The 26465-nt window shown below is 36.8% G+C and overlaps 1 protein-coding gene and 1 pseudogene across 4 annotated transcripts in view; both read right to left on the reverse strand.

Annotated features, from left to right (window-relative positions):
• Eda (ectodysplasin A) overlaps nucleotides 1-26465 on the reverse strand; it is a 424656-nt gene that overhangs the window by 62501 nt on the left and 335690 nt on the right. The window lies entirely within an intron of this gene.
• LOC147820856 (RNA-binding protein 34 pseudogene) lies at nucleotides 270-15545 on the reverse strand (annotated as a pseudogene).

A 26465-nucleotide genomic window follows, 5' to 3' on the forward strand; every position in this document is an offset into this window, starting at 1 on the left:
CCAATAATATTCCTCTTTCTTTATTGAAGTCTATTTTTTTTCATTAAGTCTATTGGTACATTTTAGGTATACAATACAGTTACATTCATCTTTGGGAACTTGTACCTTTACCTGATGTATCTTGGTTCTCATTTTTTCCCCATTCCCCTGCCCTCCCTTCAGCCCCTCCACCCCTCCCTATTTACAGAGACTTTGTTTCCCTTTTTTCCTTTTCTCATATTTTTTCCTTTCCCCTAGCCCTCCCACTTCCCCTATCCCTTTAGACCTTTTCTTCCTCTTTCACATTATCAGTTATACATTTTGATCCTTATTTACACTTTTAGTTTTTCACATCAGAGAAACTATTTGGTATTTACACATATGTGTCCTATAATGCTATTTATAATTTATGACCTGATTATCATATTTCATTAGGAAATCTTTCCTTTAGATATGACTTTTTGAAAAGACTGTTTTATTCTCTGAGTGAAACTAATTTAAGGATTATAAGATTTCCTGGTAGAACATTTTAAAAATAGAAATGAAAGTAGAAATCTGCTCAATGGCCAGTTTGCTGAAAATTTTGACAAAGTTGAACCACCCGTTAGATTTAAGAAATTAGAGGAGCCAGGGATTTAGCTCAGTGGTTCTGCCACCTGCCTTGCAAGTGCAAGGTCCTGAGTTTGATTGCTGGTACCAAAACAAATAAACAAACAAATAAAAAAACATAAAACATTAGAGCCATATTTCACTTTACACTCTTATTGGTTAGTTATTAGTAGTTGATGGAATAAAATAAAATTCTAAAACTCTACTTATTACAAGTAGAAAAGAAAGAAAAATCAGTGGATTTCATGGAACAGTTCTCAAATATTTAAGTATTATTATTGGACTTAGAATCAATATTCCTATATTAAAGTTATTAAGGATACCTAGCCTATGTACAGTCAGTAATAAGACTTATTGTTTTTCTTTAAATTAATTTTTAAATTAGTCTCATCTCCAGCAAAAATATCTTGAAACAACTGTCTGAAGTGCTGCTCATCTATTTCTAACATAGAGTCAAACAATAATCCTTTAAATTCTAAATGTTGACCCAGGCCTAATAAAAACCTCTTATACCATTGATAATAATGCATAATCCATGTTAACTAACCTTCCTAAATTGAAAGACAAATGCTTCAAAAAGATCACAATGTGAATACGATTATACAAGTCTCTACAGTTCACAGAAACAATCTATAAAACACTGACTCTCAGTACCTGAGATTACCACACTTAAATTGGCAAACTTATTGGAAAAATGCCAGCAGCTTCTGATGGTTTCTTCTGTTTTCTCAGTTTCTTAGTTCATCTACTCATTCTTATGCTTTCTTCTTCTTAGTAAGTACAGCTTTTTCTCAAAGAAATACACTTTTAGAGTGTCCTGCATCTTTGGAGCAAAATTAAATCTCAGCTTAGTTTGACTGACATTTCTCAAACCTGGAATTGAATTTTGTTAATTTTTCTATATTAACAAAGTGCATGACTCTTGAGTTTTTTTCCCATTAGCTCAGAGTTATTATTTTCAGAGCAAGATGAACAGCATCTGTGTTCTCAAAGAGCATACAGCCAAACCCTTTGCTGACTGGGGTCTCTCATAATCCTCACTGCCAAAATACTGCTACAGTCCAGAAAGTGTTTTTTCATGGCAGTTTCCTAAACTTTGTAAGGGAGATTCCCAATTAATACTAATCTCTTGTCCCTAAATAAGGTCTCAGATGCAAGATCAACTACAATATGAAATCCAACTGAAATCTAGGCCTCATTTCTTTTCAATGCTTTTCTACAGTAGCAGCACTCTCATCTGTAAACAAACAGAAGCATTAGTGCTTTGTGATCAGTAGAAATTGTACATTTTACTGTTGCCAATTTTTTAGATACAGTTCCCTCTCATAGAGTCTGAGAACAAAACTGTACAGATTCTATTTGTTCATACTCTTTAAAAAATGACTTCAACTTCTTATTACATGTGACTGGCAAATTTCCAACAAACACAGCCCTCTCATTCTTTAATGTGTCTTCTTGGTTGATTGGGATTTTCTTTCTTTGACTTGCATCAAAGTTCTGATCTACATCTTTAACAAAAGACTGAGAATTTTTCCCTTTCAGCCCCTGTTTTTGGTGAATTTCTTCTTAATCAGCATTTATTAGAACACTTTGCCTGCTTTGTAATTTTTGTGTGTGTCAAAAAGTTTCTTCCTCACATTCACTTTTTGTTGCATGCACTTGCAAAACTGGCCTTTGAATCTAAGATGTACTTTTTTCCTCCTCATCACATTTCCTGAAATAATAAGCAATTAGACCAGTCATGCTTGTGGCACTGGAGCACTGAAGAGGGAGGCCAGCCACCCTGTGCTGCTTCCTAGAGGTCAGTGGCGGTGGAGCAGGCTTTTGGTGACCTTCTGATCAGGTAGCCTCAAGCCACAACCTAAGGGGTTCTCCACTGGCTACCAACTTTTTTTTTCTTCCACTTATTCTTCCCTTCCAATGCCATTCTTACTCCAGGGCTTCAACACTCACTATGTTTTATCAGACTGACATAAAGCCCTTCAATACCTATTTTCTTCACAGGTTTTTTTTTTAATATCATGAATAGATGCAAGATTTTGTCAAAAGCATCTTCTGGATCAATTGAGGTGATCGGGTGATTTTTCTCCTTGGTTGTGTTAATGTGCCACATTACATTTATTGATTTACATATGTTGAACCATCCCTGCATACTTTAGGGTGAAGCCTGCTTGGCCATGATGTTGAGGATTTTTGCCTCTATATTCATTAAAGAGACTGGCCTGTAGTTCTCTCTTTTGATTGTGTCCTTTTCTGGTTTTGGAATCAGAGTAATACTACCTTCCAGGAACAGTGTCTTTCTCTTTCAATAATATTAAAGCATTTGAGGAATATTTATGTTAGATCTTGTATAATTTGGCAGTGAACTCATCAGGATCTGGTCTTTTCTTAGTTGGCAGTTTTTGAATAACTTCTTCAATCATTGGATTATTCACAGCTTGTATATCTTCTTGGTTTAGCTTCAGTAGTACATGTATTTAGGAATGTATGCATTTATTTACAATTTTCCATTTTATTGATGTACAGGTCCTAAAACTACTTACTCATGATCTTCTGTATTTTGGCCTTTTTCATTTCTATTTGCATTGGTTTCAGTCTTTTCTTTCATTTCTTTCTTTCTTTTCTTTTTTGGTAAGATGGTTAGAGGATTGTCTATTTTATTTATGTTTTCAAAGACCCAGTTCTTCAATTCATTGATTGGATTGTTCTTTTATTTTCAATTTCATTAATTTCTGCTCTGTTCATTATAATTTCCTTCCTTGAACTAGCTTGGCATTTAGGTTGTTCTTGTTTTTCTAGAACTTTGAGGTACATAATTAGGTTATTTATTTGGGCTCACTTTGTTTTTCTGATATGGGTATTCACAGCTATAAACATTCCTTTCAGGACTGCTTTCATTGTGTCCCATGGGTTCTGGTATGTTTTACTGGCATTGTTATTTGATTCTATGAACTATCTAATCTATTCCTTGATTTCATCTGGGATCAATTGATTATTCAAGAGGGTATTGTTTAATTTCCATGTGTTTACATAATTTCTGTGGTTTCTTTTGCCATTTCTTGTTTCAGTGCACTATGATTTGATAATATATATAGAAAAAATTTGATTCTTTTGCATTCACTTAAATATGCTTTAAGGGCAGGCATGCGGTTTATTTTGGAGAAAAGCCATGCACTGCAAGGAAAAATGTGTATTCTGCTGTTAGGTGGGAAAGTCTGTAGCATGTATTAGGTGTATTTGTTTGAAGGTTTGGTTCAACTTTGATATTCCATCGTTATCTTTTTGTCTAGTTGATGTATGTGTGACAGTGGAGTATTGAGATTACCCCACATTAATTGTGTCCCTGTTAATCTGACCATTTATATCCAGTTGTGTTTGTTTTATGAAATGGGGTTTGCAATGTTTTGTGGATATGTATATCATTGTTATCTCTTCTTGTTGAATTGTTCCATTAACCAATAAGTAGTGACCTTCTTTGCCTCTTATCAGTTTTCACTGGAAATCTACTTTGTCTGAAATTAGGGCTACTTTTTTCCTTGTTCTCATTGCATGAAATGTGGTATTCTATCCTTTGAGCTTTAATCTGTGTATTTCTTTTGGATTAAATATTTTTAGTATACTGCATATCACCAAATTTTATTTCTTGAGCCATTTGGTCAATCTGTTTCTTTTGATTGGGGAATTGGGACCATCCACAATGAGAGCTATTACTGAGGGGTTTTGACTTATTCCTGTAATTCCAGTTTTACCCATTGCTGATTTCCTTTTGTTTTTTTTTTTCCTCCTTACTACTTAACTACAAACCCTGTCTTATTTATTCATTCTATTACAATTTTTGGTATTGTTGGCTTCACTGTTACTTTCTAGGATATCCTTGAGAAGTTTTAGGAGTGCTAGTTTGGTGGCCATGGATTTCTTGAGGTCTTTGTCATGGAAATACCTTATTTCTCCATCAATTTAGAAAGAAAATTTCGAGGATTACATAAATCTAGGTTAAAATTTGTTATCTGTTAAGGTTTGAAACATTTTACTTGTAGTTCTCCTGATTTTAAGGTTTTATTGAGAAATCTGGTGTAATTCAAATGGATTTACTTTATAAGTAATTTGTTGCTTTTTGCTAATAGCTTCTAAGATTCTGTCCCTTTGTTGGAATTCTGAAGTTTTAACTATGATGTGATGCAGAAAGGTTCTCTTTTGACTTGGCTATTTGAGGTTCTAAATCCTTCACTTATTTGTATGTTTACTTCTTCTTTATATTTGGGAAGTTTTCTATTATGATTTCTGCAGTTTTTATGCCCTTTGTTCTGCCTTCTGATTTTTCACGAATTCAGGTTAATCTTAATTAATTCTAATTAATTCTGATTAATTGTGATTAATCTGTTCTTCCTTTTTTATTACTTTTATTGGTACATTTTAGGTATACAATATAATGACATTCATCTTGGAAATGTGCACCTTTACATAATCTCTTATGGTTCTTATTTTTTCCACATTCCCCTGCCCTCCCTTCAACACCTCCATCCCTCCATACATACAAAGACTTTGTTTCCATTTTCTCATATTGATTCCATTCCCTTCTTTTATTTTCCCCACCCATCTCACTTCCCCTTCCCCCTTTTCTTCCTATTTCACATTATCTATTATACCATTTAACCCTTATTTACAAGTTCAGTTTCTCACACTAGAGAAACTATTCCACATTTACACATGTGTGCCCTATTTATTTCACTTAAGAGTATCGCCTCAATGTGTATTCATTTAACTATAAATGTCTCTAATTTCTCATTTTTTATGGCTGAGTAGTACTTCAATTTAGAAAACAACCACATTTTCATTATCCAGTCTCTAGTTGATGGGCAATTAGGCTGCTGGCAAGTTTTAGCTATTACAAATTGTGCTGCTATGAACCTGGGTACACATATATCACAGTGGTATGATTCTTTTAATTCTTTGGGGACGAATACCCAGCAGGGGAATAGCTCGGTAAAATGGGACTTCCAGTCCTAGTTCTTTGAGGTATCTCCATTCTGATTTCCACAGTGGTTGTACCAGTCTACAGTCCCTCCATCAGTGGAGCAGGATTCCTCTTTCCGCACAGCCCTACCAGGATTTGTTATTGGTTGATTTCATGATAGCAGCCATTCTTTATGGAGTGAGGTGAAATCTCAGTGTTGTTTTCATTTGCATCTCTCGAATGACCAGTGATGTTGAACATTTTTTCATAAGTTTATTTGCTATTTCTACTTCTGTATCTGAGAAATATCTGTTCATTTCAGATGCCCATTTTTGGATTAGGTCTTTAAATTTGGGAAGTCTGATTTTTTTTTAAGTTCTTTATAGATTCTAGATGGTAAACCTCTGTCTGAGGAACAGAAGGTGAAAAATTTTTCCCACATTGTTGGTTGTCTATTCACACTGTTGGTGGTTTCTCCTGCTGTGCAGAAGCTTTTTTTTTTTTTTTTGGGGTACCAGGGATCAAACTCGGGTCCTTGCGCTTGCGCAGCAGGCAGTGAAACCACTGAGCTAAATCCCCGGCCAGAAGCTTTTTAATAAGAAGAGATTCCACTTGTTGATTGTTTGTGCTAGTTCATGGGTAACTGAGATTTTGTTCATAAAATCTTTTTGTACACCAATATTTTCAAGAGTTCTACCTAACTGCTGTTCCAGCCAGTTCCGCATTTTTGTTTTAATATTTAGATCTTTAATGCATTTTAATTTTAGTTTAGTGCATGGTGAGACATATAAGTCTAGTTTTAATCTTTGGCAAATTGAAACCCAATTTTTCCAGCACCATTTATTAAAGAGGCTATCTTTCCTCCAGTGAGGGTGTTTGGCTCCTTTTTCAAAGATGAGGTGGCTGAGTGTGTCTGGAGTTGTTTCTGGATCTTCTAATCTGTTCCACTGGTCCTCAGGTGTGTTTCTTTGCCAGTACCATGCTATTTTTATCACAATAGCTTTGTAGTATAGTTTTAAGTTGGGGATTGTGATACCCCTACCTTGTCTTTATTGCCTAGAATTGCTTTTGCTATTCTAGGTCTCTTCTGGTTCCAAATGAACTTTTGGACTGTTTTCTCAAGGTCTATGAAGTATGCTGCTGGAATTTCAATTGGGATTGCATTGAATCTATATAGCAGTTTTGGAAGTATGGCCATTTTCATTATGTTGATTCTTCCTACCCAGGAGCAAGGGACATCTTTCCATTTTTTGATATCATTTTCAATCTCTCTTTTCAGAGTGCTATAGTTTTTAGAGAAGAGATCTTTGATTTCTTTTGTTAAGTTGATTCCTAGGTATTTCAGTTGTTTGGATGCTATTCTAAAACGAATTTTTTGCCCTATTTCTCTCAGTGAGCCTGTTGTTTGTGTAGAGGAAAGCTACTGATTTTTGTGTGTTGAGCTTGTATCCAGCTACTCTACTGAATTTGGTTATTAAGTCTAGAAGACTTTTCATGGCATTCTTGGGGCCTTCTATATAGAGTATCATGTCATCTGCAAATAATGACAATTTGACTTCTTCATTTGCTATATTCCTTTCTCTTGTCTAACTGCTGTGGCTAATGATTCAAAATCTATATTGAAAAGGAGTGGTGATAGTGGACATCTGTATCTTGTTCCTGATTTTAGTGTGAAGAATTTCAGTTTTTGACTATGTAGTATGATATTGGCTATTGGTTTTCCATGGTGGCTTTCATCAGATTGAGGTAGAGATGGTCTATTCCAATTTTTTGTACGATTTTTATTATAAATGCATGTTGGATTTTCTTAAATGCTTTTTCTGCATCTATTGAGTAGATCATATGGATTTGCCCCTGGCTCTATTAATATAGTGTATTACATTGATTGATTTGCATATGTTGAACCATCCCTGCATCCCTGGGATGAATCTCATTTGATCAGGGTGTATGATCTTCTTGATGATCTTCTGCATTCTGTTTGCCATTATCTTATTAAGGATTTTTGCATTTATGTTCATTAGTGAGATTGGCCTATAGATCTCTTTTTCAGTTGGGTCTTTCTCTGCTTTGGGGATCAAGGTGATGCTTGATTCCAGGAATGAATTTGGAAGAATTGCTTCCCTTTCAGTTTCACTGAAGAGTTTAAACAGTTGTGACAGTAGTTCCTCTCTAAATGTCTTGCAGAATTTAGCAGTGAAGCCATCAGGACCTGGGCTTTTCTTAGTTGGTAAGTTTTAAATTAAGTTTTCAATTTCATTGAAGTCTTTTAACAGTTGTGGCAGTAGTTCCTCTCTAAATGTCTTGTAGAATTCAGGTGTGAAGCCATCAGGACCCGGGCTTTTCTTAGTTGGTAAGTTTTTAATTACGTTTTCAATTTCATTGGTTGATATTGGGTTGTTTAGAATATTTAGGTTTTCTTTGTCCAACGTTGGTAGTTCATACAGATCTAGGAATCTGTCTGTTTCTTCTGTGTTTTCCATTTTATTGGCGTATAGGTTCTCAAAGTAGGTATTGATGGTCCTCTGGATTTCTGCTGGGTCCACTGTAATTTCATCCTTTTTATTCCTATTTTAGTGTATGTGTGGCTGAAGCGAGCATGAAATTTTTTTTTTTTGGTACTGGGAATTGAACTCAGGTCCTTGTACTTGTAAGGCAGGCAGCAGAACCACTGAGCTAAATCCCCAGCGGTTTTTTCATTCCTAATTGCATGGATTTGGGCCTTTTCTTTCCTTTTTCTGATAAGGTTGGCTAAGGGTTTGTCAATTTTGTCTATTATTTCAAAGAACAAACTCTTGGCTTCATTAATTTTTTGTATTGTTCTCTTAATCTCCATTGAATTGATTTCTGCTCTAATCTTTATAATTTCCTCCCTTGTATGAGCTTTGGGTTTGTCCTGGTCTTCTTTTTCTAGACGCTCGAGGTTCAGTATCAGGTTGTTTAATTGGGCTCACTCTGTTTTCCTAATATGAGTATTCACTGTTATGAATTTAACTAGTAAGACTGCTTTCATTGTATCCCATAGATTCCCATATGTTGTACTATCATTGTCATTTAACTGTAGGAACTGTCTGATTTCTTAATTTCCTATGTGACCCATTGGTTATTCAGAAGTGTGTTGTTCAATTTCCACATGTTTATGAAATTTTTGCAGTTTCTTTTTCTATTGATCTCCAATTTCATCACACTATGGTCTGATAATATACAGGGGACAGCTTCAATTCCTTTGCACTTACTTAAACATGTTCTATGAGCTAGTATGTAGTCTATTTTTTAGAATGGCCTGTGTGCAGCTGAAAATGTATATTCTGATTTTGTGGGATGGAACACTGTAAACATCTGTTAAGTTCATTTGTTCAAGAGTTTGATTGAGCTCTAGTATTTCATTGTTTACTTTTTGTCTAGTTGATCTATTTGTGACAGTGGGGTATGGAGCTCCCCGACTACAATGGTATTAGTGCTGATTTGATTTTTCATGTCTGTTAGTATTCATTTTATACAGTTGGGTGCAGTAGGTTTTGGTGCATACATATTTATGATTGTCTTCCTCTTGGATTGTTCCCTTCACAAGAATGTAATGTCCTTCTTTGTCTCTCTTAATCAGTGTTGGTTTGAAATCCACTTGATCTGCAAAAAGGATAGCTACTCCTGCTTTTTTTTCCTCTGGTACCAGGGATCGAACTCGGGGACCTTGTGCTTCTGAGGCAGGTGCAGGAACCACTGATGAGTTAAATCTCAAGCTACTCCTGCTTTTTTTTCAAGTTCCAGTCACATGGAGTATTGTTTTGCACCCTTTAACTCTCAGTCTGAGTTTCTTTTTCAATGAAGTGTGTTTCTTGTATGCAACATATTGTTGGATCTTTCTTCTTGACCCATTCTGCAAATCTATTTCTTTGATTGGTGAATTGAGACCATTAACATTGATGGTTATAACTGATACGTAGTGACTTATCATTGTCATGACTTTTTTTTGTTGGATTCGCCCTGTTTGTGTTTAATTTCTTGTTGGGCCTGATGGATTAATTCTGCTGGGCTTCCTGACATTGTGGTTCTCATTATCTTTACCTGGTATATTGTCTAAAATTTTTTGGAGTGCTGGTTTGTTATTCATGAAGTTCCCAAGGTGCTCTTTGTCATGAAAGTATCTTATTTCTCCATCAAGTTTGAAAGATAGTTTTGCAGGGTACATCAATCTGGATTGGTAGCTGTTTTCCTTTAGGGCTTCAAGTACATCACTCCAAGCTCTTTTTGCCTTGAAGGTTTATGTTGAGAAGCCTGCTGTGATTCTGGTGGGCTTTCCTTTCTATGTGATTTGTTTCTTTACTCTAACTGCTTGTAGAATTTTGTTCTTCTGTTGGGTTTCTGGAATCTTAACAATTATATGCCTATGTGTAGATTTTTTTGATCAAGGCTAGTTGGAGTCCTATATGCCTCACTTATCTGTATGTCAAGTTCTTCTCCCCTGCTTGGGAAGTTTTCTGCCATCACTTTTATGAACAGATTTTTTTGTATCACCCACAGTCTCTCGTGTTTCTTCATTGACTCTGATCAGTCTTATGTTATTCTTCTTTGCATTGTGTAGCAGGTGCTGGATTGATTTCTCATGGTCCCTTACTATTTTAGACACATTTATTTTTCCTGGTCTGTGATTGCAATCATATCTTCTATATCTGAAATTCTGTCCTCACATTGGCTCACTCTGGTGCGTAAACTTTCATCGCAGTTTTTAATCTCCTGGAAATGTGTTTGCATCTGTTTATGGATTCCATTTGTTTCCTATGTTGGGATTCCTTCATGTTCCTCAGCTCCTCTATATTTTATCTGTGTCTACTCTAGATTCACTCATGATGTCTTGCAATATGGGCACAGTCTCTGCTGTTATCTGAGAAATTATTTCTGATTTCATTTTTTCAAGATCCTCTTTTGTTGCCAGTACAGGGAATCCAGGTGGTTGAGTATCAGATTGTTCCATCTCGTTTCCCTTTGTTGTTGCTTTAGGTGATATGGAAGTCTGGTTTTAAGACTTGTTTATGAGTCTTCTCATTTCAACAGAGGAGGTGGGTGTGTGCACTGCTGGCACCCATTCAGCTCACCTCCTTGGCACTGGGGGGGCTCTCTTCCTCAGCCTTTGGGGCAGTGGTATGGTGGCCGGAAAGGCTCAGCTCCTAGGTGCTGGGGACGGTGGTATGGCAGCGCGAAATGCTCACTTCCTCTGCACTGGGTGGCTCTGCTACTCAGCAATTCTGATTAATCTTTTTAGCCTCAGCTATCAGCAGTAGGATCTACTTTCCAGTTTCTTTCTTTCTTTTTTTTTTGCTTAAATACTTTTGTTGGTACATTTTAGGTATACAATACATTTACATTTATCATTGGGTGCTTGTACCTGTACATGATGTATCTTTGTTCTTATGTTTTCCCCATTACCTGTGTGCCCTTCACCCCTCCACCCTACTTTCCAGTTTCTCTTGTTGTTTTTAAGGTATCTCTGAGTATTTGGCCTTTAAAAGCATCCCTGTCCTCTGATTCTGATATTTTATGCTCACAATTATCACTTCTGCTGCCCATACTTTCATTATAATTTTAAATCTCCTGTATTTGTGTTTTAAACCTTTTCATGAACTCTAATTCCTTGCTAAACTGTTCAATCATGTTTTATATCATTTTATTTAGCTCAGGTAACTTTTTATTAGTGTATTCTATAAACTCCCCCATCATTTTATTACCTCCATTATCTGAATAGATATATCTTCAGTGATCCTGTCAAGCACCTCATTGATCTGTGTTTTAATCTCTGGTGTTACCCTTTTGAATAATTAGGCTGTGTGGCTTTTGCATTCTTCACTCTTGATACCCCATGGATCAGTTCTGGGAGGTTGGGAGTTTGAGGAGGCATTTTGTTGCTTTGTCTTCTCATATTTCTATTGTTTTTGTTTGTTTTGTGCTGAGCTTCATGATTGCTTATATTGGAAGGACTTCGGTGGTGGTATGGAGATCTCTTTAGGTAGTTTGCTTTTTAGTAGTATACTCAGGGTGTGACTAACTATAGTCCTTTGCCTTTGTCCAATATCTGACCACCTCTGTTAATTTGGGAGGAGGAGATACAGTGCAATTGGCCCAGAACCCAGTTTTCTGTGAATGCACTGCAGTATTATTAATATCACAAAGGCAATCTGGGTGTTGGCATACTGAGAAAACCTACTGATAGCAATAACTATGTGACCCTGGCAATATCAAGTAAATCAGCAACAGTAATACTGTCCAAGAGAAAGTGGATATTGATATAACATAAGAACCAATAATGTATCGCCTTTAACCTTAGAATAGAAATCTGTAACTGTAGTGTAAAGACTAATACAAACCAAATACTGACATACAGCAAATATTTACTATATGCGATAACTACCTCCAATAATGATAGAAAAGAATTCCACATTAGTAACATAGTAACCTATCTAAACATTAATAAAGTTTAACACATTCATGACAGCATTGAAATTTATATGTCTGGCTACTGTGAAGCTCTGGTTTGAATGTGTTATATTCCCACTGACTTGAACCACTAATAGTACTTACATGAGTGTCTTATTGGGTGGCATGGGACAGTCCCATTGAGTGGTACAAGTCTTGGAACGGGAGAGTCATGAATGTACCAGTGGTGGTTCAAGCTGTGGGGAATGTGTTAACGATTATATTTTGAAAGATAAAGGGAGCTGGGAATGGGAGAACATAAGAAGAAAAATTTGAAAAACCATGCAATGGGAGGTGAGGAGGAGATAAAAGTAAGAGAACGGATCCTGCTTTTCCCAAAAAATAAGGCCTAATTGGAAAATAAGCACTGGTTGTTACCATGGTGATGGCCAGTGTCAGGAAGATTACACCTCACTCTTCTCCAGCTTGGTGGCTACTCTGTAATCGCAGATAAGGCTAAAGATCGGCACTGGAATTTTTGATCTCTAGTTTTCAAGGCCGATTATTTTCTGGTTATGTCTTATTTTCAGGGAAAAAGGGTAAGGAGTATAAGGACATTTAGAGGATTAGATAAAGGTAACAGAAAAAAATGCAAAGAGAAATAGAAGAGAAAAGAAGAGAGAAAAGAAAAAAAGAATAAAAGGAAGGAAAAAAGTACAAAACAAAATAGCCCCAAACCCTGTAAACCAGGGAAGAAGAAAGAGTAAAGGGAGAAACAAAAGAGGAAATGAGTTAAAAAACAGAAAAAAGAAACCCTCTATATTTTTGAATGAATGGATTCCTTTCAGGATGCACTGTTTTGTAGTCCAGAAATTCAGTTTTCTCCACGTACTCTTACAGTTAGGTTTGTGAGATACCCCCTGCCCCGAGGTCCCTCTGTTTACCCCATTCAGTGGCAATGTCCATACCGAGATGTGTCCTTCCTCATACTGGTAGATAAAGGCATTCAGGCTTCAGATCTATGCTGGATATAGGCAGCAAAGCAAGTATGCTGGCATTTTCAAACCTAGTGATTTCTAAGGGCAACTCACCTTGCTTAGCCTAGCTTCTCACTCCAAGACGCAGTGCTTGTGTCTTCCTGGACTGAGTTTAAGTTTCTCAGGGGATCTTTTTCTGCCTTACTCCCTATCCATGGATATCTACCATGGCCCTCACTCGCTCAGTCACTGTTGGAGAGCAACACTGGGAACTGAACTGAAGTTGTTTTTTAGTTGTTTTGAGTCCTAGATTTAAATAATCAATCTATTCCCTAAATGGCGCCTGATTAAGCACTCTCTAGAGACATGGTGGGCGTCCTTGGTGGAATCTCTCTCTGGTTGTTGTCTGCTGTGTGGACAAGGTCTCCTTGGAGCAAACCACCCATGCTGCTTTTACAGTTCACAACACCTGTGGGCTCTGCGTTCATTTTTCCCTGGATTTCCCAGCCCTAGGCACTTACCTGGCTTCTAGAGAGTCAGGTTCCCCTTCCCCATGAGCCACGGGCCAGGGACAGAGTCCTAAGAACCTCATATTTATATGATATTTAATTTATAAAATACTTTCAAATATATTTTTTCTTCTCCTTTTCTCCCCCACACTGTGGACTGAACACTGACCTAACATATGCTAGGCAAGTGCTCTTCCATCTGACATATTTCTGATGTACTGGTCTGTCAATACTTTTGTGGTTATCAGGAAGATTAGGTCATCTCCCTTTCCTAACCAAGACACTAAATTTTGATTTACCTAAATTCCACAGGTAATGGCTGAACTAGATCTGAATCCTAGATGTATTTCCACCAAATGCTCTGTCTCAACTACTATTTTAATAAAGAATATCACACAATATTTCATAAACAGTATACATTTCTACATAGTAGTAGCAAACTTAAATCATCAAAAATATATTAAAAGGCCATTAATATCTAAAACTCTTACAAATTGTTTCTGGCTCCAATTGATCTTTTTGTAATATCTGAACATGTTTATAATGTTATAGATACTTATGGTTTTTCATGAAAAGCATGAGTAACACAAACCTAGGCAGTGTTTGGGCCAAATATTAACAATTCTGTTAACAAGTATTATTTTAGCATATTTTGGAACTAGACCTAGGCATGTCTGTTACCTCAAGGAACTGGCAATCTAGTAAGAGAAAGAAACAAGACAAACAAATATATGACCATTTGAGAAACAGACTAGAATTGAATAATAAATAGGATTATGTTAGAGGAATAATGGATTTGAAGGTAGAGAAGATTTTGAATGATGACTCAAAGAGTTTTTAAAAAAGCCTTGCTTAGAATGCCTGGCTCAAGCCTGTCATTTTCCTAAAGAAGGGAAAAGAAAAGGATTCTAATCAGAATAGCAGTAAGAAAGCAGTTTGTATTTATTTTTCTTGTGTAGATATCAACCAGTGCAGGGACTAGAATCATATAGAATATAATTTTAAAATCCATTGTGCATTTCCAAAGAACATTATATTAAAGGAAAAATGCATTTCATTGAAAGAAAAATAAGGAAAAAATGTCAAACTGGTGCCTGTTCTGAGAAGTGCGCACAAAATCTTTGAATTTGCCAATCAATAGTTTGAAAAAGAAAATAGCTTCTGTAAACTCCTGGTACTTAGTCCAAGGCTTCAAAAAACCAGGTATTTGCCTTTTAATGATTTTTATGTACGCCTCAGGCAATTTGGACAGAAATTGTTCAAGAACTAGCATATAATCCAAATTTGACCTTTGGATTGATCCCCCTTACACACACACACACACACACACACACACACACACACACACACACACCCCTACGTACCTGTGTTAAACTATTTCCTGCAGATAGAAACTTATTACTAAAGAGAAATGGATGCACATTGTTTCCTCTAAATCAGTACACTTCCATCAGCAGCCTGTTTAATACCCACTGGGAGAAATGATCAGGTACTTTGTTAAAGATCAATACACTGAAACAGGGATTCAAAGCTCTAGTTTTACAATATCCCATTGGGTCTCTGCTTTTTCCCAAAGGGTATTTCAAATACTTAAATCATTATTTTAAGTTTACTTTAGCTTATAATATAAGTAATAAAGTAACGCCAAATGGCATTTCCTTTCAGGAGGAAGGAGAAGATTAAACCAGAAAAAGAAATCCAAATTCCAACCAATAGAGTATTCTAACTTCAGAGGTGGGAATCACTGCTTTCTTTCTCTGCATGACACAAATATTGAGTCAAGACCTAATGTTCTTTTTCTGGTATCTGAGAAACTGAGAAACAAAAAGGAAAACTTTGACACTCAAATTTTAATACTTTAAAAACACATTTAGCTCGAAAATCCACTTGATTGTTAATAGTGCTTATTTCTGGGAACTGAGATAATGATGTTATTTTCCCTCTGTTATATCATAAATTGCTCCATTGTTTAATTTTGTTTTAGAAGGTGCATGTAGTACTTTTGTATTCATTAAATTTTCAATTAAAGCTTCTGAAGTCCTAAACTAAAATAAATTAGAATTATTAAGCTAAAAAGACAAACTAAATAGCTATAAGCTTGAAAATAGTTGGGTATACATATAAAGAGAAATGCTATAAAATTCTTTAAATGATCAATATTCCTTATCTTAAATGCATGAAAACAGAAGTGTTTCACATTTCAGATTGGTTCAGATTTTGAAATATCTGCATATAAATAATGATATACCTTGGGATGGTAACCAAAACAAAATTCATTTATATTTCATATATATTTTACGCACAGAGCCTAAAGGAAATTTTATACAATATTTTAAATAATTTTGTGCATGAAACATAGTTTGAGTACATTGAACAATCAGATTTGTGGGATCATGTTGGTGCTCAAAAAGTTTCAGATTTTGGAGCATTTTTGTTTAAGATTTTCAGATTAGGGATGCTCAGCTTGTACCACTACTGTCCAGTAGACATATAATGGAAGTCACAAATTTTGCATAATTTTGACATTTCTGTTAGCGATATTAGAAATGAAAATAATGAGGTGAAATTAGTATTATTATATTTTATTTAACTTGATATATCTAAAAGTATTTAAATTTTAACATGGAAACAATATAGACATATACTAATGAGATGTTTCACCTTGCATTTCTGGGTACTAAGTCTTTAAAAATCTGGTATGTAATTTAAATTTATAACATATCTCAATTCACATTGGTCTATGTGTAGCCAAAGTTTATTTAGTTTTTTAAAAACAGCATAATAAATACCTGGGAACCAAACACTTAAAACAAAAGCTAAGACTTGGTCAAAAACTTATATCCAATTTCCATCTCTTACCTCTTCGCCACCCAAAGTAAACTTTATGTTGAACCCTATTTTTATCATTCCTTTGACTTCCTTTTTACATAGTCACATGTATTCATGAAAATATTTTTTTAAAAACTCATCTTTTACAACTTTAAGCATTGTGCTATGTATACTACTTTGAGACTTAAGTTTCTCAGTATTAAATTGGGTTTGTTCAAGGCAACTTGTTTTATAAATACATTTAATAAATACATCATTTCTTTCTGTGATAAGTTCAATATAGGTTTTTCTTTCTCTTTGTAATTCTTGGGATTGAACTCAGGGCCTTGCACATGGAAAGCACGCACTGTACCACTGAGCTATACCCCAGGTCAAAAGGAGGTACATTTTATAAGCTAAAAATTATAATGATAAGATTCAACCATACCTGTTAAGTGCTACATCAATTTCTTGGTTTGACTGCTGTTTAAATATTTCATTAAATAGAAATATTTCATAGAAATATTTTAATGTAGAAATATATCCTATTTAGGCATACACTATCCTAATGATGAAAATTTGGATTGTCAGATTTTTGTCACTGTATAGTCTGTTTTTTTTAGTACCGGGGATCGAACTCAGGACCTTCCGCTTTTGAGGCAGGCGGCAGAACCACTGAGCTAAATCCCCGGCCCTGTCCCTGTATATTCTTCTTTAAGTCTCTCCTTGTATGCATAGTACTTTGTAAAATGACATAAGAATTCACAATTCTTGGGCTGGGGGTTTAGCTCAGTGGTGTCACCTACTGCCTCTCAAACACAAGGACCTGAGTTCGATCCCCAGTACCCCCAAAAAAAAAAAGAATTCACAATTCTTACCCAACTGAGACAATTAATTAGTGGACCATAGAGAAGGCACTGTAAATAATCAAAACCGAGCTTAAATCTGATTTAGAACCAATAAGATGAGCAACTGCTAGGTGTAGGGCTGCTTTTCTAGGTCTAAGAAATAGTGTGAGGGGCCTGGTCCTAGTTTTACAATCTTTTTCACTTGACTGGGATACAACATGTGCAGTTAATGCTTGGGACAGTAGCAGTGGAATGGATAGATCCAGACCTTATTACAGAGTTCCCATGCAAATTTTGAGAATGTAATATATCCAAGTTTAAGTTAAGCCATCCAGAGAATACAAGTTCTGTCTTCCTATACTCTCCATTTTTCTCTTGTTCTTGATGGTCAATCCTGTTCCTCTGGATCCCCTGTACTTTCTGTACCAGTTTATGCGTGGGTATACACTAGAGGTACTGGGAGGGCAAAAGAAGAGCTTGGCTTTTGGTGGATATGAAAACATTCTTTGGGATTTGAAGAAGATTGAAAATTCTGTAGTAAGTGAGGAGGTTTTATTTTACCTGTCCCAGGCTGCATTAAAGTTCATCACTATGATCACAATAAGAAAAACCTCTAGCAGTTAGGGCTTAGCATAGCTGCTTATAATGGAAATACATAAATCTTTGCCTATTAGGTGTATCAACTAGAGTGGAACCTCAAGTTATGACTGGCCTGACATACAACTTGGGTTACTACTGGAATTTTAGTATTAACTTACAAACAAAGTCTTGAGTTACAACCCAAATGCCAGCCACTTGTGCTTCCAGATAGTCTCAGATACATATTTAACCCTTAAATACTTCTAAAAAGGACATTACAACATCCTTTCCTGTGTGGGGTTGAGACATCCTGGGCCAATGTCTCTCTAAGGACACTGAGATCTGCCTGTATACAAGAGAGAGACTTAGGGCTGTGTAGAGGAGCCTGAGCCTTCAATTGACCAACTTGATTTACAACCAACCCGCTCAAACAAATTGAGTTAGTAAGTAAAGGATCCACTGTACCACAGAATGATTTTGAAGGAAAAGGAGCTGAGGAATTTACATAATGACATGAAAGAGTCCAAGCCACAGGTAGTAGGTAGTTCAAGACCTAAGTCAAGGGCCAGGGAATGAGAAAAAGGATAAATACACAGGTGCATATAGAAATATAGAGCTGAGATTTTCCTAGGGCTTTATATTTTGAAAACTGCTTTTTAAATAACATTGTATTTAATCCCTATTGTAACCCAGTGAAGTAGGCATTACCATTATTGTCACTTTATATGAACTAAGACAGGGATTGATGAGCATGTTCAAAGTTTCATAGCAAGTAAGTGACAAACTGCAATTTGAATCCAGGTCCTTAAATGTGAAACCAAACTTGTTTTGCTGCTCCAATGATTCACAACTCATTTTTGAAATGTCTTGTAAATATTTTGTTACTAACAAAATGGTGAAGATCAATAATGATTTACTTACATGAAAACTGAAACAGATGTAATGCTATTTCTATAATAGCCTCACTCATTTGCATTCTGATATGCTTTCTTGAGCAGTGAAAAAGGGGCCTAGGTATAGTCAGGGTGCCAGAAACATGTGCAGAACCATAGAGGCCCAAAGGACAGTGTTCCACACGTGACTGCTCTCCAAGCTGTGTATAATTCCAGTGAAAGGTCAAGAGCACAGCATATCTCAGAAGTGAGACAAGTAATGACATTGGAAGAATGAAGGGGAGTAAATAAAATAAAAATGTGATAAAATATGATGAAAATTTTTCTTTCTTCCTTTGTGTTTAAATGTTGGAACATTACATATATTTGTATGGTGTTGCTTGTTGGAGAAGCCATCATATACTATGATATAATAGAATTGGAAAGGGACCAAAAGAACAAACCTCATGAACAAATGTTTATAAGAAATTCTTCCTTCAATCTCTCTATGAGTTGCCATTTGCCATCATATACAACTCCTTGTGGCTTCATAGGCATGGTTTGCTGGCCAGCTCTTATGATGTTTCAATTATTGTCTTATTTATTAAAAGAGAAGTATGCTTTAGCATGGTCCTATACAATGTTTTCCTTCAGTCTGCAAAAATTAATTAACTACTTGATTATTTGCCTTATTCTAGGTGCTATACTGAGTTAGTAAGAATCCCCAACCTCTTTTGTCTTATATTGTGGCTGGAAAAATGAAAGAAGTATATGAAAAAGGCCTAGAAAATGTAAATATCTTAAGTATGCACATGGAAGAATGTAAACTGAGAAGATGAGCCATCTAGATGGCAGTTCATTAAGGCCTCCTAAAGGCAATGAACCCTAGAACTGGATGTTGGAAGGAGAGATTAAGATTGGAAGAGAGAAAGTAAAGCAAATAACATCATTCATATGTGGAATCTAAAATAGTTAATCTCGGAAGTTGAGTGTAAAATAGCGGTTACTAGAGATTGGAGAGAGTAAGAGGAAGGGGTGATAAAGAGGGGTTGCTCAACAGGTATAAAGTTATACTTAAATAGAAAGAATAAATTCTGGTGCACTGTGCTACAGTAGGGCAAATATAATTAATGATAATGTATTGTACATTTGCACATTGCAAAATAGGAGAGGATTTGTATTCAATACAAACAAATGATAGTTTATGACCATGGATATGCTAATTACCCTGAGTTGATCATAGCCCAGTGAATATATGAATCAGAAAATCACGTTGCCCATCATAAATAAATACAAATATTATGTATCAATCAAAGAATAAAAATTTTTAAAAAACAAAATTAAAGAGTAAGAAAGCATTTGAGGGGTGTGGGGTAGACTGGCATCAGTAAAAGCAGTAAGCTGAAACCAGCAAGATCTTGTGAACAAGGTAAGACCGCTTGTTCTGCTGCCATGGTTGCCACCCCATGGCAATGCTGTATTATATATTAAGTATAACTGGACTTTTGGCTTTCTTATAATCCCTTATTTCTTTGAAACTCCCTAACCATTAACCTGTTATAAACCATTGTTATGTATTCAAGTTCATTGAGAAGTTTATACATCACTTTACAGCTTATATAACATTTAAACAGACATTATTTCATTTGATCCATACAGTAATCTGTGAAGTGACATGGAGACAGATTAGGTGTAAGCTAGACAAACAGTAAATGGGTGAACTCTCCAACCCAATTATATTTAATCCAATCTGTATGATTTACATGTACAGTTTCCACTAACAATTTATATTCACAAATAATATTCGTAAAAACCTCGGAGTCGCGCGGAAGACGCCGAATCACCTCGCTGCAGAGAGGCAGGTCTGCCCACCCCCTACTGAGGTCCCCAGTCGCGCGGAACACACGCCGGACTGGCCCGCTGCAGACAGGCAGGTCTGTGCACGTCCTACCGAGGTCCTGAGTCACGCGGAAGACACCGAACCACCCCGCTGCAGACAGGCAGCCACCTGATTCCATACTCAGAGACGCAGAGGACACCACACCACCAGACCAAGGTACTGAGTCCCACTGTTCCCGTCCCAGAGGTAGGGGCTTCTGAGCCATCGTCCCACTGCTCCTGGTCCAGAGGAAGGGGCTGCCCGGTCACCATCCCTCACACTGCTCCCAGCCCAGAGGAAAGGGCATTTGAGCCACCTTCTGTCCTGCGGCTCCTGGTCCAGAGGAAGGGGCTTCCGGGCCACCATCCCTCCCACTGCTCCCGGCCCAGAGGGAGGGGCTTCTGAGCCGCCATCCCACTGCTCCTGGTCCAGAGGAAGGGGCTTCCCGGCCACCATCCCTCTCGCTGCTCCCAGCCCACAGGAAAGGGCTTTTGGGTCACCATCCCTACCGCTCCTCCCAGCCCCTGTCCCACCTCTCCCAGCTCAGAGGAGGTAATCCGTGCAAGTGCTAACAGCCCCCCGCCCCAGTCGAAATGAGAAAACAAGTAAATAAGTCTCAAAACCAGACTTCCAGATGACCTACAGCAACCCCAAAGGGAAATGAGATGGAACACTCTGATACTCAACTACCTGGACCCACTGAACTGGCAACAAAAGGGGATCTGGAAAAAATGAAATCAGAAATAATTTCTCAGATAACAGGAGAAATTGTGCCCCTAGTGCAAGACATGATTAATAAATCTAGAGAGGAGCTCAGGAACATGATGGAATCCCAACATAAGAAACAAATGGAATCCATAAAACAGATGCAAATAGATTTCCAGGACATGAAAAACTTCATTGAAAGTCTACACAGCAGAATGAGCCAATGTGAGGACAGAATTTCAGATATAGAAGATAAGATTGCTATTAATGACCAGGAAAAGAAAAATTGCTTCAAAATTATAAGGGAACATGAGAAATCAATCCAGCAGCTGCTAGATGATGCAAAAAAGAATAACATAAGACTGATTGGGCTGAATGAAGAAACAGGGGAGAGTGCAGATGACATAAAAAATCTCTTCACAGAAATAATGGCAGAAAACTTCCCAAGCAGGGGAAAAGAACTTGACATACAGATAAGTGAGGCATATAGGACTCCAAATAGCCTTGATCAAAAAAAATCTACACATAGGCATATAATTGTTAAGATTCCAGAAACACAACAGAAGAACAAAGTTCTCCAAGCAGTCAGAGAAAAGAAACAAATCACATACAAAGGAAAGCCCATCAGAATCACAGCAGACTTCTCAACACAAACCATCAAGGCAAGAAGAGCTTGGAGTGACATATTCCAAGCCCTAAAAGAAAACAGCCTCCAACCCAAATTGATGTACCCTGAAAAACTATCTTTCAAAATGGATGGAGAAATAAGATACTTTCATGACAAAGAGCACCGTAGGAACTTCGTGAATACCAAACCAGCACTCCAAAGAATTTTACACAATAGCCTAGGAACAGACATTGAGGATCACAACCCCAGGAAGCAAAGCATAATGAACCCATCTGGCATGACAAGAAATTAAATGTAAAGGGGGAGAACCCAACAAAAAGAAAAAGTCATGGCAATGACAAGTCAATGCATTTCAGTTATAACCATCAATGTTAATGGTCTCAATTCACCAATCAAAAGAAACAGACTGGCAGAATGGGACAAGAAGCAAAATCCAACAATATGCTGCATACAAGAAACACACTTCATTCAAAAGGAAACTCATAGACTGAAAGTGAGAGGGTGGAAAACAATACTCCATGCGTCAGGAACCTGAAAAAAAGCCGGAGTAGCTATCGTCTTTGCAGATCAAGTAGATTTCAAACCAACACTGATTAAGAGAGACGAAGAAGGACACTACGTCCTTGTAAGGGAAAGAATCCAAGAGGAAGAGATGACAATCATAAATATCTATGCACCAAACACTAGTGCACTCAACTACATAAAACAAATACTAACGGACATGAAAAGTCATGTATGCACTAATACAATTGTAGTGGGGGACCGCAACACCCCACTGTCACAAATAGATAGATCAACTAGACAAAAAATAAGTAATGAAATACTAGAACTCAATCGAACTCTTGAACAAAGGAACTTAACAGATGTTTACAGAGTTTTCCACCCCACAAAATCAGAATATACATTCTTCTCAGCTGTACATGGGTCATTCTCCAAAATAGACCACATACTCACACATAGAACATGTTTAAGTAAGTGCAAAGGAATTGAAGTTATCCCCTGTATATTATCAGACCATAGTGCCATGAAATTGGAGAGCCATAGCAAAAGAAACTGGAAAAATTTCATAAGCACGTGGAAATTGAACAACACACTTCTGAATAACCAGTGGGTCACAGAGGAAATTAAAGAAGAAATCAGACAGTTCCTTCAATTAAATGACAATGACAATACAACATATCGGAATCTATGGAACACGATGAAAGCAGTCTTACGAGGGAAATTCATAGCAGTGAATATGCATATTAGGAAAACAGAACGAGCCCAATTAAACAACCTGATGCTGAACCTCAAGCTTCTAGAAAAAGAAGAGCAGGACAACCCCAAAGCTCATACAAGGGAGGAAATTATAAAGATCAGAGGAGAAATCAATGCAATGGAGACTAAGAGAATGATACAAAAAATCAGTGAAGCCAAGAGTTGGTTCTTCGAAAGAATCAACAAAATTGACAAACCTTTAGCCAACCTTCTCAGAAAAAGGAAAGAAAAGGCCCAAATCCATGCAATTAGGAATGAAAAGGGTAAAATTACAACAGACCCAGCAGAAACCCAGAGGATCATCAATACCTACTTCCAGAACCTATATGACAATAAGATGGACAACACAGAAGAAATGGACAGATTCCTAGATACATATGAATTACCAAAGTTGAATGAAGAAGACCTAAATATTCTGAACAACCCAATATCAACCAATGAAATTGAAAATGTAATTAAAAACTTATCAACTAAGAAAAGCCTGGGCCCTGATGGCTTCACTGCTGAATTCTACAAGACATTTAGAGAGGAACTGCTGCCACTACTGTTTAAACTCTTCAACGAAACTGAAAGGGAAGCAATACTCCCAAATTCATTCCTGGAAGCAAGCATCACCTTGATCCCCAAATCAGAGAAAGACCCAACTGAAAAAGAGAACTGTAGGCCAATCTCACTAATGAACATAGATGCAAAAATCCTTAATAAGATAATGGCAAACAGAATGCAGAAGATCATCAAGAAGATCATACACCCTGATCAAGTGGGATTCATCCCAGGGATGCAGGGATGGTTCAATGTATGCAAATCAATCAATGTAATACACTATATCAATAGAGCCAAGGACAAAAACCATATGATTATCTCCATAGACGCAGAAAAAGCATTTGACAAACTCCAACATGCATGTATGATAAAAACCCTACAAAAAATTGGAATAGATGGTCTCTACCTCAAACTGATAGAAGCCATTTATGGAAAACCAACAGCCAATATCATACTAAATGGTCAAAAACTGAAATCCTTCACACTCAAATCAGGAACAAGACAAGGATGTCCACTATCACCACTCTTGTTCAATATAGTTCTGGAAACATTAGCCATGGCAATTAGACAAGAGAAAGAAATAAAAGGAATACAGATAGGTAATGAAGAAGTCAAACTGTCATTATTTGCAGATGACATGATACTCTATATAGAAGACCCCAAGAACTCCACCAAAAGTCTTCTAGACTTAATAACCAAATTCAGTCAAGTAGCTGGTTACAAGGTCAACACACAAAAATCAATAGCTTTCCTCTACACCAATGATAGACTCACTGAGAGGGAAATAGGGCAAATAATTCCTTTCACAATAGCATCCAAAAAACTGAAAGACCTAGGAATCAACCTGACAAAGAAATCAAAGACCTCTTCTCTGAAAACTATGGCACTCTGAAAAGAGAGATTGAAGATGATATCAGAAAATGGACAGACATCCCCTGCTCCTGGGTAGGAAGGATTAATATAGTGAAAATGGCCATACTTCCAAAACTTCTATATAGATTTAATGCAATTCCAATTGAGATCCCAGCAGCATACTTCATGGACCTTGAGAAAACAATCCAAAAATTCATTTTGAATAGGAAGTGACCCAGGATAGCAAAAGCAATTGTAGGTAACAGAGAGATTGCAGGGGCTATCACAATCCCCAACCTGCAACGATACCACAAAGCTACTGTGATAAAAACAGCATGGTACTGGCAAAGAAACAGACTTGAGGACCAGTGGAACAGATTAGGAGATGCAGAAACAACGCCAGACACACTCAGCCATCTCATCTTTGATAAAGGAGCCAAACACCCTCACTGGAGGAAAGATAGCCTCTTTAATAAATGGTGCTGGAAAAATTGGGCTTCAACTTGCCAAAGATTAAAACTAGACCTATATTTCTCACCATACACTAAACTAAAATCAAAATGGATTAAAGATCTAAATATTAAAATAGAAACTCTGAACCAGTTGGAACAGAGGTTAGGTAGAACCCTTGAAGACATCGGTGTAGGAAAAGATTTTATGAACAAAACCTCAGTTGCCCGTGAACTAGCACAAACAATCAACAAATGCGATCTCTTCTTATTAAAAAGCTTCTGCACAGCCAGAGAAATCACCAGCAGTGTGAAGAGGCAACCCACAATGTGGGAAAAAGTCTTCACCTGCTCTTCCTCAGACAAAGGTCTACTATCTCCAATCTATAAAGAACTTAAAAAGATCAGACCTCCTAAATTTATAGACCCAATCCAAAAATGGGCATCTGAAATGAACAGACATTTCTCAGACAAAGAAGTAGAAATAGCAAATCAATACATGAAAAAATGTTCAACATCACTGGTCATTCAAGAGATCCAAATGAAAACAACACTGAGAGTCCACTTTACTCCAGAAAGAATGGCTGCTATCATGAAATCAACCAATAACAAATGCTGGTGGGGCTGTGGGGAAAGCGGAACCCTGCTCCACTGCTGGTGGGAGCATAGACTGGTGCAACCACTGTGGAAATCAGTATGGAGATACCTCAAAGAACTAGGACTGGAAGTCCCATTTGAGCCCGCTATTCCACTCCTGGGGATCTTCCCCAAAGAATTAAAAGAATCATACCACAGTGATATATGTGCACCCATGTTCATAGCAGCACAGTTTGTAATAGCTCAAATTTGGAAACAGCCCAAATGTCCATCAACTGGAGACTAGATAAAGAAAATGTAGTTTTTTATAAAATGGAGTACTATTCAGCCATAAAAAATGAGAAATTAGAGACATTTATAGCTAAGTGGATGCACATTGAGGCGATACTCTTAAGTGAAATAAATAGGACACACATGTGTAAATACCAAATAGTTTCTCTTGTGTGAGAAACTGAAAGTGTAAATAAGGACTAAATGTATAATAGGTAATGTGAAATAGGAAGAAAAGGGGCAAAGGGGAAGGAAGTGGGAGGGCTAGGGGAAAGGATAGAAGGGAATGGGATTAATATGAGAAAATGGAAAAATAGGAACAAAATCTTTGTAAATAGGGAGGACTGGAGGCATTGAAGGGAGGGCTGGGCAAGGGCGAAAAACAAGAACCAAGAGAGACTATGTAAAGGTGCAAATTTCCAATGATGAATGTCATTATATTGTATACCTAAAATGTACCAATGATTAGAATGAATAATAGATAATGTAAAATAGGAAGAAAAGGTCCAAAGGGGTAGGGGTAGTGGGAGGGGCAGGGGAAAGGAAAGAAGGGAAAGGAAAAAATGATGAGAAATGGAAAGAATGGAAATAAAGTCTTTGTAAATAGGGAAGGGTGGAGGGCGTGAAGAGAGGACTAGGAATGGGGAAAAAATAAGAATCGAGATGCATTATATAAAGGTACAATTCCCAATGAGAAATGTAATTGTGTTGCATACCTACAATGTACCAATAAGTGAATTTAATA

The sequence above is a fragment of the Heterocephalus glaber genome, unplaced genomic scaffold (assembly GCF_053883595.1).
Source record: "Heterocephalus glaber isolate CG9 unplaced genomic scaffold, H.glaber_assembly_v1.0 deba00001790, whole genome shotgun sequence".
NCBI classification, from domain to species: domain Eukaryota; kingdom Metazoa; phylum Chordata; class Mammalia; order Rodentia; family Bathyergidae; genus Heterocephalus; species Heterocephalus glaber.